Genomic DNA, 15743 nt, shown 5'->3' on the forward strand with positions numbered 1-15743 from the left:
AAAGTTTCCCTGTACCAGGATGGGGAGAAGGTTGGAAGTTTCAGTTCCATTAGCAGGGTTGCGGGTGGGGCACTAAGAGAGACCTGGACCTCCACGTTCTCATAAACTTATTGACTCCCCCAAGCCCCTATCACGTTGACCCAGGCTGTAAGACTGGGCTTCTGCCTCTGTTTTCCTCCCAGCATGTCAGTCTCTGCTGGCACTGCCTGTACCCAGCGTCCATGATTATAGTATGGCTCCTGACCTAGCTCTGCCCACCATTGCCTCTGGGGTCCAGGATCCCTCCTTCTGCACTCTCTGTCCTTACCACCCACCTGACACCAGATGCTGTGCTCATCCTCTCCGAGTCTCACCACTTCATGAGATGCCTACTGCCCCTCCTAGGTCTCCAGATTGTCATGCCAGCCCATGCCAGGCTTAAGTGCTCTACACACCCAGGGGCATTTCATTTGGAAACCTGGCAGCCACCACAGGGACCGACCCAACAGCCCTACCAAGCTCCAGACCTGATCAGCCCTGGCACCTCTTTTGCCCACAGGCCTGGTCCTGCTACGCCTTCATAGTCCTCCCACCAAGCTGTCACTCGTGTCAGCCAGACACTATGCAAGAGAAGGGGAGGTATGGAGGGAGCCTTCCCCTTAAGGCATTTTAGCTACTGGCACTGGCCCCTCTGGGAGAAGTATAGGCTTCGAGCTCTGAGACTGCACCCCTGGAAGCCCATCCCACCTGGTTCCAGGGCCTGAGGCCTCTCCTGGTCAAGCGAGTGGAAAGGTGTGACTATCCCCAGCTCTACCAAAGGCTGAGGGGAGGAAGAAGTCTAGGTCTGCAGAGCAGGGACCCTGACAGGGGCCCAGGAACACCGGCCTGGATGGCCTGGGGGCTCTGGCACTGGAACAGGGTCCTGCCAGGGACAGATTACCCAGAGTGAGCTGCATCCACCTCCCACAAGCTGGGAGCAGCGTAGGAAGGTATTAGGGAAAAGGAGAGTGGACAGGAGGTTAGCAAGACCAGGGAGAGAAGCTGCCCTCTCCGCCTCCCCCTGACCCAGCTGGGAAGTTAGGTCTCATTCCTTCTGACCTAACTTCCCAGCACAGGGCAGTTAGGTCAGAAGGAATGAGAGTCCTAGATCAGAGCCAACCTGCTGAGAGTCAGGCTTTGAACGGCCCCCTCTCCCTGAGCAGTTTCCCAAGGCCTGGCACTGGGCTGGGAGTTTTCAAGCCTGACTCTCACCCTCGGCAAAACTCTTGCCGGTGGTGGGTATATTGTCCTTATCTTTTTTTTTTTTCAAGATACTTTTTTTTTTTCTTTGGCCACGCCATGCAGCATGAGGGATCTTAGTTCCCCGACCAGGGATCGAACCTGTGCCGCCTGCAGTGGAAGCACAGAATCTTAACCACTGGATTGCCAGGGAATTCCCAAGATTTTTTTTTTTTTAAACAGGTCACAACACTAAGCTTCTGGCCCATTCTGCCAATGCACAAGCTACAAACGCTTGCTCAGCAGTTGAGGGGCACGCTTTAGTATTGATAGCATGTTTGAAAAGTGAATAAAAATCCATGTAAAACAAATATTCAAATAGTTTCCCTAGGAACACAGATAAGTGTGACCCCATCACCTAGTCTTCCACATTGTTACGTCTGTGCCAACCCTACTCACATGGACATCTCAAAACTAGCAGTAATTAAGTTAAATGGTCCTCCCCAAACCCTTAAATCAAGCTAAACTCACAGTTAACAGCTACAGGAATTGTTGAGGGGAAGGAGGCTTAGAGAGGGCAAGTGACCTAGGTGACACCACAAGTGATGGGGTCTGGATTTCACGCTGCTCTGCCCCCTTTCCGCAGCGTGACACAACCTCCCTAGGACACACGTCCAAGAAGGCAGGGGAAACAGGAGCAGAGCCAGCCCCAGGCGATGGGACTGGTGGGGCTGAGATGAGCGTGTGCCTGGGAGGCGTGGTGCAGGCAGGCCTCCCGCAGAAGCAGCTGCCTGCGTGGGAGGCAGGAGACGGAGAGATGCCAGGTCTCCACTTGGGCACAAGGGACCAGTAGGTGGCCAGACTCTGAACAGCAGCATCCAGTGAGCGCTGCTACCCAACAGCAGTGCTTGAGGCCTGACGACTGGGGCCCTGAGTGCCCAGAGGAACAGCCTCCATTTCTCTCCCATGAGCTTTCTCCTCTAGAAGAGTATTCTCCCTCCTCCTGGAGCTCTGAGTTTCTTGGAACAGAACCCAGACTCTGCAGCAGCCTCCTTTTGGCAAGGTTTCATCAATTAATCTTTCACCCACATTGATCCACTGAAAAATGACTTCCTCATTATCCATCTTGCAGAGTTTCCACTTGGCAGTCTGAATGGCAAAGTCTGCGTCAAACTCCAATGCTCTCTGGGCAGGGGGAGGGCCAGGGCTTTGGAGTCAAACAGACCTGCGGGAGAGGCCCAGCTCTGCCACCCTCCAGCTGTGAGACCTTGGGTGAGTTACTTGGTCTCTCGGAACCTCCGTTTCCCCACTTGTAACACAGCTTAAAAGAACCCCCTTCATTGAGAAGACACACAGCACAATTCAGCTGAAATTTTTACAAATGGCTATATAAGGGTAAAATCTGTTTTCATTATTATTGTTTTTTCACTGGTTCCCAGGCAGACAGAGGCTGGCCTCTAGCTTCTAGGCCTCAGAGAAGCGAAGTTGAGGGCACAGGCTTGATGGGTGTCCCTAAATGCTCCCCATCACTCCACTGGCCAAAGTCACAGCTTACCCCACAAGGCCAAAGCCCAGATGTAATGGAGACTCAACGTGAAAGCCAAGAAACGGGTGCTCGTTTCAGTTGCAGAAATAAGACATAGGGTGGTGTGCTCTGAAACACATCGATTGTTTGGCTTCACTGTGCGTCAGGCACACAAACTTGCATTCGGTAACAGTAGGAGGGACGGATTCTAAATATAATCAAACTCCATCTTTCCCCCTTCCCCTGTGGGTGACCCACAAACTGAAAAATAAGAATAGTGCAGAGGTTCTCCCACAGGAGCGAGAGTTCTGAGCCCCACGTCAGGCTCCCCAGCCCAGGGGTCTGGCACCCGGAAGACGAGCCGCCAGAACATTTGGCTTTGAAGGCCAGCAGGGCTTAATTGCAGGAGCCCCTCAGGACAGGGGAAATAGAGACTCCACTCTTAAAGGGTGCACATAAAACCTCATGTGCACCAGGACCCAGGGCAAAAGAAGGAATTTGATAGGAGCCTGAGCCAGACCTACCTGCTGCTCTTGGAGAGTCTCCCAGAGAAGGGGGAGTGGGTTGCTGCAGCTCACCCTGGGGACACAGACACCGGCAGCGGCCATTCCTAGGAGCTGATTCTACCGTGAGGAAGGCGGTGCTGGCGGGCGCCACTACGTGGGCTCCTCCCTCTCGCGTTTAGCGCCAAGACGTGGCCCCGCCCAACAGCCTGCAGTTGCCGCTGGGACGCCTCAGGCCAAACAACCAACGGGGCGGGGACACAGCCCCAGTCACCTGCAGACAGGCTGTCTAAGGACTAAAGAGACCACAGCCACCTCTAGACGCAGCGCTAGACATGGCCCTGCCCACCAGAGGGCCAGAACCCAGCTCTACCCACCAGGGGGCGGACACCAGAAGCAGTCTGGGAACCAAGCAGTCTAGGTAAGCCAGACCCTACCCTGGGACCAGCTGGGCCCTGGCTTTTGCCCACCAGCAGGACCATGCAACCTTCAGGACACCCCCGACCCCATACCCAACTGTGTCAGGAACAGCCTCCCACCCGTTACCAAGGATCTGAAATGGGCCCTGGGATGCCTAGGTCCTGCAGCCAGACTCCAGGAACCAGCTCTGCCTGCCAGTAGTCCCGCACTAATCCCAGGCCCTGGCTTCACCTGCCAGTGGGTGGGCAGCAGCCCCAGAATCTTCGGGACCCTGACTCTGCCCACCAGTGAGCCAGCCCTAGCGCCCGGGCCTCCTAGGGTTCTGCAACCAGCCACCTCGTGACCAGGCCCTGCTAAACAGCAGCCAGCGGCATCCGCATGAGGCAGGGCCTGGCAACCAACCACACTAGGGGCCAACCAAGCCCACCAGACCACCCACACAGTCAACCCGCCACAACAGAAGGACCCACACGGCCCGCTTAGGGGGCATCCCTAGAGCGTATAGCTTGGGTGATGAGAGGGGAATGCATTGCTGGGATGCATAGGATGCCTCCTACAGAGGCCACTTCTCCAAGGTCGAGAAACGTAACTAACCTACCACACACATAAAAATACAAATAGCAACTTAGACAGACTGAGGCCGCAGTTCTTCAGAAGAAGAACTAAGTGAAGTGGAGATAGGCAATCTACCCGAGAAAGGCAGAGTGGATCAGATCAGATGTACTGAGACCTAAAATCAACCACAACAATGTGTTTCCCTCCCAGAGGACTATGCATTTGTTGACCTGAAACAAAAAGACTGCCAGTAATTTCTCCAGCAAAAATGGGTTTATACGGGATCAGCAGAGAACTACACTCCAGAGTCTGCAACCATGGGGAGCCACAGGTAAGTCTCCATGTGGCAAGGGAAGGAGAATGCTCTTACAGAGGGGAAAAGGAAGTTGGGAGGGCTACAGTAAACAGAGTCCAGTGCTTTTCATTGGCTGACTCCTTGCCAAGGAAGAAGAGGAGTCTTACTTCTCTCTGTTGGGCTCTGCTATCATCACAGGGCATGAGAGCTCCCCCTTCTGGTCTCTTGACTCTATTTGATTAAGGTTTCTATTTATTAATTTTTTACACATTAAAAGTTTTCTCTCAGTGGAGGGAAAGGAGAGAGCCCCTCCATTACAGGATTTCAGGAGAAATAAGCAGGTAGAAGGATTACAGGGTGGCGGGGAGGGGGTAGGGGTTGGATGATTGGGTTCCTTGCCTCTGAGTTCTACCAGGACCAAAGCTGATTCTTGGGGAAAATTAGTGTAGGGTACCTGGTAGTTCAATCAGAAATTACTGCAGGATCTGGGCAGGCTCTTTCATTCTCCTTCCACTACCCTCCCCCTGCCCCAGACTCCCAGAGCTGGGAGACCAGAACTCATTCTCCCTGTGAAACTCCCTGTTTGCAGTTCTACCCATTGCTTCCTGGCTGATCTACCACAGCTCTACTACTCATGTGGAGGTTGAAGACAGGTCATCCATAGAACCTAAAAGCAGCCAATCATAGAAAGTTAAGATTTTTTTTAAATTTTATTGAAGTATAATTGATTTATAATGTGTTAATTTCTGCTGTATAGCAAAATGATTCAGTTATACATATGTATGTTCTTTTTTTTTTTTAAGATGTAAATAAACCTTTGCCTTGTTTTTTGTGTTTTTTAACAATTTATTTATTTATTTATTTTTGGCTGTGTTGGGTCTTCGTTTCTGTGCGAGGGCTTTCTCTAGTTGCAGCGAGTGGGTGCCACTCTTAATCGCAGTGCGCGAGCCTGTCACTGTCGCAGCCTCTCTTGTTGTGGAGCACAGGCTCCAGACGCGCAGGCTCAGTAGTTGTGGCTCACGGGCCCAGTTGCTCCGCGGCATGTGGAATCTTCCCAGACCAGGGCTCGAACCCGTGTCCCCTGCATTGGCAGGCGGATTGTTAACCACTGCACCTCCAGGGAAGCCCCTGTATATTCTTTTTCATATTCTTTTCCATTATGGTTTATTACAGGATATTAAATATAGTTCCCTCTGTTATACAGTAGGACCTTGTTGTTTATTCATTCTATATATAATAGTTTGCATCTGCTAATCCCAAACGCCCAATCCATCCGTCCCCAATCCCCCTCAAGATTTTTTTTAATGTCCATCTGCATTTGCCATTTGGGCAAGAAGCAATCATAGCTAAAAGCCCAGACTGCCCGAGTTCAAATCCTTAGCTCTACTTATCAGCTTGAGCTAGTTGCTTTTCCTGTGTGTTGGCCACTGCTGACAACCACTGTGGTTCATCAGCACACTTGGAAGTTCCAGGCGAGTTAACACCCACAGGGCAATCCTTGACCAACAGGGGACAAGAGCACAGGAGCCGTGGATCAGTACTCCCATCCTCCACGTCTTGAGCAGACAATTCCGAGGCACATTCTACACAGTTCCTCAGAAGGTTCTTGGTGGCTTAAGCCCCAGCTACCCATTGTAGTTATCAGCTCAATAACACATTCTTAGACTGATCTTCTTACTTGTTTCTCTCTTCCTTTATCTCTCATTATCGTCTCCTGGGATCACCTCCAGAAATTAATTACCTGCACATAGTCATTGTCTCATAGTCTGCTGTGTGGAAAAACCCAAACTAAGGCAAATAATAAACTATTTTTAAAATGTTAATAATTACTTATAGGAACGGGAGAGACTAAGGTGGAGAGAATAGGAATAGAAACTAGATTTTATGAATATACCTTACATTGTAGATTTGACTTTTGATACATTTAAGTATTTTACATAATTACAGAACAAGTGCAACTTCAAAAAGTCCTCCGTAAAATCGAAAGTAAAATGAAACAAAAGCCTAAATGTGTGTATTGTTGGAGGCATAATCACACAGAGAACTACTCTAAGTGACTTTAAAACACATAATTTAACTCCATATTCCTAGTGCAATCAACCCGAAGAACAAAAAGAATGAGAAAATAATTTTAAGCTGTTTTCAGTAGTCATATTTTTAGTGATAGGGTTACTATTGCTATTCTGAGGCTGTTGTATGTGTAATATAGAATAAATCAATGAGAATTATATTGATGTCGTTGAGAGCCTGTATTTGCAACACGAATGAAAGGAGATACAGATATAAGATTGATGAGATTGTTTTTAATCCATAATGTTTCATAAAGAAAACAATAAACACCCTTGTAGTATATTTAATGTTTAAAAATACATATTTTCTAGCTCCATTCTTTTATAAGAACTAGAAACAATGATTAAAATGATTAGAAACAAAGATTAGAAACAGTATTAGTGAAAATCATAGCACCCAAATTATGGCCAATTAAAACCATCTCCCACTTGAAAAAAAAAGTCTCCTTGGAGAAATGGCTGATTCCAGGTTAGGGCAAGAAATGTACAAGATAAGCCTGGAACATTTTGCCATACCAGAAAGGAAAGAAGCTATCAAAGAACATTAGGCTGGGCTTCCCTAGTGGCACAGTGGTTAAGAATCCACCTGCCAATGCAGGGGACACGGGTTCGAGCCCTGGTCCGGGAAGATCCCACATGCCGCGGAGCAACTAAGCCTGTGCGCCACAACTACTGAGCCTGCGCTCTAGAGCCTGCGAGCCACAGCTACAGAAGCCTGCACACCTAGAGCCCGTGCTCTGCAACAAGAGAAGCCACTGCAATGAGAAACCTGCGCAGCGCAACGAAGAGTAGACCCCACTCTCCGCAAGTAGAGAAAACCTGTGAGCAGCAACAAAGACCCAATGCAGCCAAAAATAAATAAATAAAATAAATTGTTTTTAAAAAAGACCATTAGGCTGTGTCAAAGGGTCTTGAGAGGCCACTTGAATAAGTTTCTCCTAGTCAGCCAATGAAGGGATGATATGAACACCAATAAGGAGATGCTTAGCACTGCAATGGATTGAAATGCAGCAAATATGTTTACAAACTGCAAATTGGTAAATAAAGGGAAAATCTATGGTATTTTGCTGCCTTTTCTATGTGACTGTACAGTTTAATAGACAATTCATGAGAGGAAATTTCTCTCCATAGAAATATTCTCATTTAATAAACAAGAAATGATCAAAGTACAGTATCAACCATTTTGCAACCCCTGGTAAATTAATGAATCCAATCAATGATTATCAACAGTTGTAGCATCACAAAGGAATAGACAATTAGATACCATGTATCTCCTGATGGACCAGCTATGAATAGCCTTGGAAAAATCAAACCTGAGTCTAACCAAACCTCTAGATTTATCTACCAAGTTATAGACACCACAGGGAGACAAGCAGCAAAATTCAGACTGTGGGAAACTCTGCAAGACAAAAGGCTCAGCTTCTTCAACAAGTAAACTTTAAAGAAGCAAAAGTAAGGGACACTATAGATGAAAAGATACCTAAGAGACATACAGGCAAGTGCCATTATGGACCTTATTTGGATCCCAATTAGGCTTGGCAGGCACATCAGAGACAGATCTCTGTTTTGACCATGTTCCCTGGTCCAATTGAGATCACACTTCCCCATCCTAGGGGATCAATGGAGCCTACTGGGGGGACATCCTGAAATGAGGTCCATGGCCAGTATTTGAGCATCCTGGCCCTTTAATCCACCATCCCTTCCCCCACCACGCCCTCCAGCCCCTCCCACTGCTCATGACATCAGTGCTGAATTCCGTGTCTGCTCTTTGGCCTTTATTCCATCCTGTTCTTCACTCCCCTGCTTACAGACTTCATTGTCCATTGTCCTGTTTTTGACTGCACCCATCCCTCCAGAGGTGATGCTCTACACTACCCGCCTACCAAGTCCTGGGCTTGCCACCGCACCCCTCATCCAGGTTCTCCCTCCAGCCATGCTGCCTTAAGTAAATGGCACTCCACTGCCCACCGACTCCGAATCTCCAAACTCCATATTTCACTCATCAGCTCATTAGGCCCATCAGCGCCACCCAGACAGTAGTGCACACGCTCCCCTGACTGCACCCACCCACTTTCCACCCAGCCATCTTTCAGGGTCTCGCAGAATATCCGAGTGAGGGCTGTCCGCTTTTGCTGATAGGTGTTAGTCATGGGTCTCCAAGGGAGCCTCCTTCCAAGAAGTCTAACAGATAAAATCTCCACACTCTGCCTGTCAGGGTAGACCATGAGGCCTGGCCCATCAGAAGTCAGGAATGGGAGGGACAGTGGGTTCCCACTCACATTTACAGAGGCCTGGACAGAGTTCTAACAGTTGCCCTGAGTTATCTCCCAATCCGGTTAGCTCTCTTGGTGGGAGTAGGGGCAGCGATATGGGCCTCTAACCCTTTGCAGGACTTGGGACAGAGGCTCTGGGGCTGGGATAGCAACTCAACTCAGGGGTATTAAGATCAGATGGGTCATCCAGCCCCAGAAGGGGAAGTGCACTTTAAGACTTAAAGTGCCTCTTCAGGGCTAACCAAAGAGACAGCCAGCCCCTGGCTAAAATAAGCAACTGTGAGGGCCAGATCCCTTGTACTCATGCTTTCTGTTTCTCACTTTTAAAGAGTAAAAGATGAAAAGCAGCTGAATAATTTATATTAGGAAATATGATAAGGCAGGCCAGAATGAAAGGAAATAAAAGTGAAGGCGTTCTTGTGGGAGAAAAACATGAATATAAACAAAGCAATAGAAAAATCAAGTCAGCTTTCAAAGCCAGCTGGGGTTGTTAGAAAGTTTGTTCTTGCCCTGGGTTCACACCCCTCCTCCTGCAATTATACTCCTCTGCACAGCTTGTCTTTTGAATGGTGTATAATCCTGACAATGCTGAAAAAAAGCATTTCTGTCCCCATTTTACTGATTAAGTCCCAAAGCTTGAGGAGGTCACGTGGCTTGCCTGTGGCCACGCAACCAAATGGGAAGGAACCAGGATGTGAACCCAAGTCTGTCTGATTCTAAATCTTGTGCTCTTTATCCAACTCTCTGCTGCCTTGGGTCCAATGCCTACTTCTTTCTTCCCATGAGCGCCCTTCACAGTTCCTGAAACATCGCTGGACTCCCCGCCTTTTCCCTGCTCCCAGACCCACGCTCTGCCGCCCACCAGCCCCAGTCCCTTCATCAGTCAGCGTGACATGGTTTCAAATCTCTGCATCAATCTCTGCATCTTTCTTCCCTGAATATGTTCCAATTTGCCCAAATCCCCTTAAACATGTGAGGCCCGGAGGTGGACACCGATTTTCAGATCTGGACTGATGGGTTGACCAAAGCAAAGCCGGCAGGGATTTACCTCTCGCTTTGATGAGGAATCAGAGCTGACGGGAGCACAGGTTAGGATGGATTCATTAGCTCTGTCGACAGCCGTGCCACAGAACCGGCCCGTAATGGGTGCTCACTCGGCTAAAGCTCCCTGGAGATTTGGACCCTGGCCTCTGCTAAGCCAGCTCTCCTCTTCCTACACTTGAGCAGTCTGTTGTTTTGAACCTCAATTCGGAATTTTCTCACTATTGATTTCAATTCCTTTCAACACACACCCACTGAACAAGGCACAGGGGCCGGTTGCCAGGGAGCCCAGTTAACAAGGCACTATTGAACTCCACGCAACTGTTTCCCAGCCTAGCGTGGCTCGGAGCCCCTCGGGGCACCCCTCCCCCTGTACATCACCCCTAAGGGGGGCCTGGAACACCCTGCCCTCTGTCCACCTCCCAGCCTTCCTTGAGCAGAGCCACACCTTGCAAACCGCCGGGCCTCTGGAGTGGTTTCTGAGTTGACCATCGTTACACCAAGCAGGGTGCTTCTGTTAGTGAGTGAATAGCTGCCAAGAACATTTCAAGAGATGATTTACTCCTTCTCTGAGGGTTGTTTACACCAGAGCTCTCTGTTCCCGTCAGAGCCTGTGCCTCCCGTGGAAAACCTGTCACCATTTGTGATGTGAAAGGAGCCTGTTGGCCTGAAGGAAGAAACTGCATATATATTTTTCCACACAGGGAATAATGCCATGTTTTCTCACTTGCCCAGGGTATGTTCTCCTGGCCTGGAAATGGACGTGAAAGTCCTGGGGGCATAAGCTGACCCAGGCCTGGATCCTGCCGAAGTGAGAGGTCCTCCATAGTTTGAGGTGCTATTTCATGGTACCTATACCCTCTGGCCAGCTGACAGCGCCTGGGCTGAGTTATGAAATATTTAACTCTTTAAGGCCAGGCAACCATAGTAAAAATTCTATTCCTTTCCAGTTAATCAACACAAGGCTTGAGTTTTGGCTAAAATGACTTGAGACTTGGTTTGGTATATAGCACGGCTACGTATGGTGCTGTGACAGAGCTCTAAGCTGGGAGCCAGAAGACCTCAGTCTGGGTTCAAGCTCTAGCACTAATTGACTACGTAACCTTGGGCAAATTGTTTCCACTCTCTGGGCCCCAGTTTCCTCATCTGCCACAGTAAGAGGATTAACACACAGCCTCCCCAAAGGCATTTCAGACTGTGCCATTATATAGTATTATGGGTTATAAGCATGGCTACAGAGCCAGAGTGCCTGGGTTTACACCGCAGCTCTGCCATTTACCAGCTGCATGACCTGAGGCAAGTTATTTAAGTTCTCTAAGCTTCAGTTTCCTCTTCTGTAAAATGGGTATAATGCCAGCACTTATAGGATTCTTACGGGGATGCAATGAGCACGTAAAGAGCTCAGAACGGTGCCTGGCACACAGTAAATTCCCAATAGCTGGTGGTGGTGTTCTTGTTGTTGCTTTTATTCCTAATTAGCAACCTGACCCTAGTCTCAACTATCAATAGTAAAATAAGCTGCTTTTGAGACAGTCAAGGACATGAAGGCTTTGTGCCTCCAAACGTTCCTCTGGCAGAGGTTATCTGCAGTTTGAGGTCCAGCACAGCACAAATGGGGGAGGCACCCATGTTCCCCCAGGAGCCCCAGAAGGGACAGGGACTTTGATCCCGAGTGGCTGTTTGGTCTTGATAGTTTGCACAAACACCTGAAACTCTTTTGTAGGCAGGACCCAGGAGAGCTCTCCTTCCTGGGGCACAGCCCACACTCCCAGCCCCTCTGAGTGACCCAGCAAGGGCGAGGGAGAGGCCAGGAGGCTCCGAGGCATTGACAGGGATGCCTTCCAGTCTGTGCCAGCGGGGCAGCTCCTGGGTGTGCGGCCCCTCCTTGCTCCCTGCCCCACCAGGCTCTCTGCCAGAAGGTGGGCCGTCTCCGGGAAGGGCCCTTCTTCCCCTGGGAAAAGCCCATCGAGATATCAGAGAAAAAAAGTGAAGAGCTGTCATGCTTCTGGCATTGCTGCCCAACTGGACTTTGAACACGAAGGGAAGAAATTAAAATTCCTGATGGCCTTTTCGTGAGGCTTAGCACTGCTCACTGTGGTGGTTCCAGGACACGGCTTAGACGGCTTTACAGGCACTGCTTCTTTGCTCTTGCTAATTTACCTTGTGCCTAAAACAGCTTGAGGGGGGCCCATAAATGGCAACGCTGTTTTCCCAGACTGAGATCTCAATGTATTGAGTAGCGAGACAAAAGCTGGAACTTTATTACTGAAAAGGCTGATACAGAAGGATATGGCTGAGGTCCACGGCAAAGGACTTTCTCATACTGAAGCCCAGAAGAGAATGGACAGCAGCGCTGGCCAACCACAGGCCCTCACACTGACGCCTGCCCTGGTTACGCTTCCTAGTCCGCTCACCCCGAGGAAGAAGGGGGCCGAGCTGCACGTGCCCATTCCCTTGTCCCAAACACACCTGTCAGGGAAGAAGCCAGGAGGGTTGTACTAACTTGTCCTCCACATGGAAGGGAACATCAAAAATGGGGAATAAAAACTGAAATGAGCATAGAAATTTCAAAAAAAAAAACCAATGGGGAATAAGAGTTTCCTCTAACGGCCTCCTACCTGCTTTGCCAAACCCTACCCAGCCTTCCACACTCAGCCCCTGGGTCTTCTTTTGTGACTCTGGTCCACGTCAGTGGCTTGCATTCCACTGAAGTGTTAAGATCTTCAAGGGCCAGAATACTCTCCTTCATCTACACAGTGACTCGGAGTGTAGGCTATGTGACTCTGCATTTACTAGCTGTGTGGCTTCGTACAAGTTACTTAACCTCTGTCTGTGGGCCTTCATTTCCTTTTCTGTAAATGGTGCAGTAATAGTGCCTACCGCATAGGGTGTTGTGAAGATTATTTGAGATAGTTGTTGGAACAGTGCCGGGGCTATAGTTTCGATGAGGGTGGTGGTAGTGGTGATGGTGGTGGTGGTGATGCTCTGTGTTGCCAATATTTGGCAAAGGCTCATTTGTAGAATGGGATAAAATGGAACAAAAGAGACTGCCCTGCCCTGTCTCCTTCACTGGACCAGCCTGGCTCCCACAGGTTCTCTGGCAGCCTCCCGCCCCTCATCTGCCCCCTTCCCTGGTGGCAGGCCAGGCCAGGGCCCCAGGCCTCACAAGGACTCAAGTATCCCAGGGACCAGCAGCCACAGCAAGTAAAGATGAGGACATCTCAAAGGATATTGCCCCGACCTGCTGGTCCAGCTCCCCTGGACCAGAATATGTAACTCAAACAAAAGAAATGAGAGATGAGCCTTGAGATCCCTGTTGCCTATGAGTAATGACATGGGCCACGACAGAGACCTGGAACATCTGTTCCCAGGTCCCAAAGTCTGCTCCCTGCTGGGAAGCCCCAGGGCCCCAGAGTGGGATAGCTGAAAACCAATCTCCTCACTGAACTCGAGGGATGGGGGCCTCGGAGAGCCTCCTATAAAAACAGCTGTAGTGGCAGCACATTTTCCTGACAGAGCCCATGAAGTTGATTTCCACAACGGGAAAGCCAGTAACCTGGGAACCGAAGTTAAAACCCAGGCTGGCCTGGTCCAGCTCTAGCCCCAGCCCCAGACCAACCCAGCCCTGGACTTAGCCCAAGCCTGAGGCTTCTCAACCAGGCCCAGCACCAAACTCCCTCCCTCCCAAGCTCAGGCAGACTCCTGGGCCTGAGGGGTGGGTTCGTACATCTGGGTCTCACAAGCCCAGAATCACCAGATGATTAAACTTGCCTTTTATTGTGGCCCTGAGGGTTATAAACAAGCAGGACCAACATGTGGGTCATTCCTGATATTCCTGCTTCATTGCTTTTAAGGGCCCCTTGGTGGTAAAGAATTTCAAAGCTGCTAACTCCATAGTATATTAAAGTGGAATAAATTCCTCTGAATGGTCCTCAGGTGAGACCCAGTGCTTAGCAAAGGCCTCTCGGCTTCCTCTTGAAGGACACAAGACTGACCTCTGGTGGTCTCTTAGACCAGCTGAAGCACGGCCTTTCCCCATGTCCATTTTTGACACTCTTCCCTGTCTGACTCTGGCTCCCTCTCGCTCTCTGCCTCTCTCTCTCTCTCTGTTTTGGTCTTTCTCTCTTTCTGTGTATATCTGTATATATGTGTCTTTCTCTCTGTGTCTCCCTCTCTTCTCCCCATGAAGCTCCCAACCCCTTAGAAATGTAGGTGTAATAGGATTTTAGAATGAGACTCTTGCCTTAGTTTCAACGGAGGCAGCAATCTGTGATAAAGCAAACAGGGAGATACCAGATACCAAAATGAGTATAAAATCGAACTCTCCAAATATGCAAATTTACTAAGGAAATAGTCTCCAGAATTTGTTCCATAGCCTTTTAGAGCCCCTTAGTCAGTTTCAAAAGGAGGTTGTCACTAACCTTTCCAGCTTCCTTTGCATTACATGCCCACTCTCCCTGTGTTGTATTGCTGGCGAACTGCTCACCTCTGTGCCCCAGCAGGCTGGAGGCTGTCAGGCCTCGCTGCCTGGGTTTATCCTGCCTTTTCTCCTTGGAATACCTTCCCCTGTCTAGCTTCTCATATTCCTGTTTATCCTTCAAAGCCAACCTCAAATGCCTGTCCTTCCTAAAGCCATCCCTGGTCCCCCAGGGATGAACCGTCCTCTGGGCTCCCACCTGGGCTTTTACCATAGCTCTCAGTTCTTCGCACCTGGTATCAGAGAGTTGTGTGTGCACACCTGTCTCCCCTACCAGCCTCTGAGGTCCTTAGGGCATGGGCTACATCTGGGTCATGCCTGTCAGAGTGTATGTACATTGGTAAATGCTTGGTGAATGAGTTAGTGAGTGGATCCTACTGGCAGGGCTCTACATTCTTAAAGCAGAAGGATTGATGGCTCTTTAAAGATTCTCTCAAGGTTTTTGCTAAAAATGTGCAGGCTTTGGCTTTAATTTTTTAATTGAATTTTTAGGGTAATTGTAGAAACACATGCAATTGTAGAAATAATACATAGAGATACTTTGTATACTTTTCCCAGTTTCCCCCATGAGTAAAAAAATATTTTGTTTAGTTTTGCAAAATTATAGCATAATATCACAACTAGCATATTGATATTGATACAATTTACCCATCTTATTCCAATTTCCTCAGTTTTACTTGTACTCATTTGTGTGTGTGTGTGTAAGTTCCATACAATTCTGTCACCTGTGTAGGATCATGCATCCACAACCTCAGTCAAGACATTGAGCAGTTCCAACAACACAAGGATCCTTCATTTGCCCTTTTATAATCACATCCACCTCCCTCCCATATCTCTTCCCTTCCCCCAGTCCTAACCTCTACAAACCAGAAATCTGTCCCCTCATTTCTAAATATTTTTCATTTCAGGAATATTATATAAATGGAATCATACAATATGTAACATCTTGGGATTGGCTTTTTTTGCTCAGGAGAATTCCTTTGCAGATTTATCCAAGTTGTTGCATATATCAACGGTCTGTTCCTTTTACTGCTGAGCAGTATTCCATGATATGTATGAACCACAGTTTGCTTAACCATTCACCTGCTGAAAGACATCTGGGCTGATTCTAGTTTTTGGCTTTTACAAATAAAGCTCCTATAAATATTTGTGCACTATTGTGTGAACATAAGTCTTCATTTCTCTGGGATAAATCCCAAAAGTGCAATTGCTGGCTTGTATACTAGTTTTTATTTAAAAAAAAAAAAAAACTGTCAAACTGCTTTCCAGAGTGGTTGTACCATTATTTTGGCATTATATATATTCTAGCCATTTTCTAATTGGACTGTTTGGTTTTCTACTGTAGAGTTTTGAGCATTCTTTATATACTCTAGATACTAGTCCTTTGT

The 15743-nt window shown here is 48.5% G+C and overlaps 1 long non-coding RNA gene across 3 annotated transcripts in view; it reads right to left on the reverse strand.

The window, feature by feature from the left end:
* LOC309605603 overlaps positions 1 to 3679 on the reverse strand; it is a 186769-nt gene extending 183090 nt beyond the window's left edge. For all 3 annotated transcript variants that reach the window (XR_014231428.1, XR_014231429.1, XR_014231430.1), the window contains exon 1: positions 3247 to 3679. This is a non-coding gene — a long non-coding RNA (uncharacterized lncRNA). The remainder of the gene's footprint in view (positions 1 to 3246) is intronic.
* Between the last annotated feature and the right edge of the window lie 12064 nt (positions 3680 to 15743).

The sequence above is a fragment of the Balaenoptera borealis genome (genome assembly GCF_965194805.1).
Source record: "Balaenoptera borealis genome assembly, chromosome: 11".
Classification (NCBI taxonomy): domain Eukaryota; kingdom Metazoa; phylum Chordata; class Mammalia; order Artiodactyla; family Balaenopteridae; genus Balaenoptera; species Balaenoptera borealis.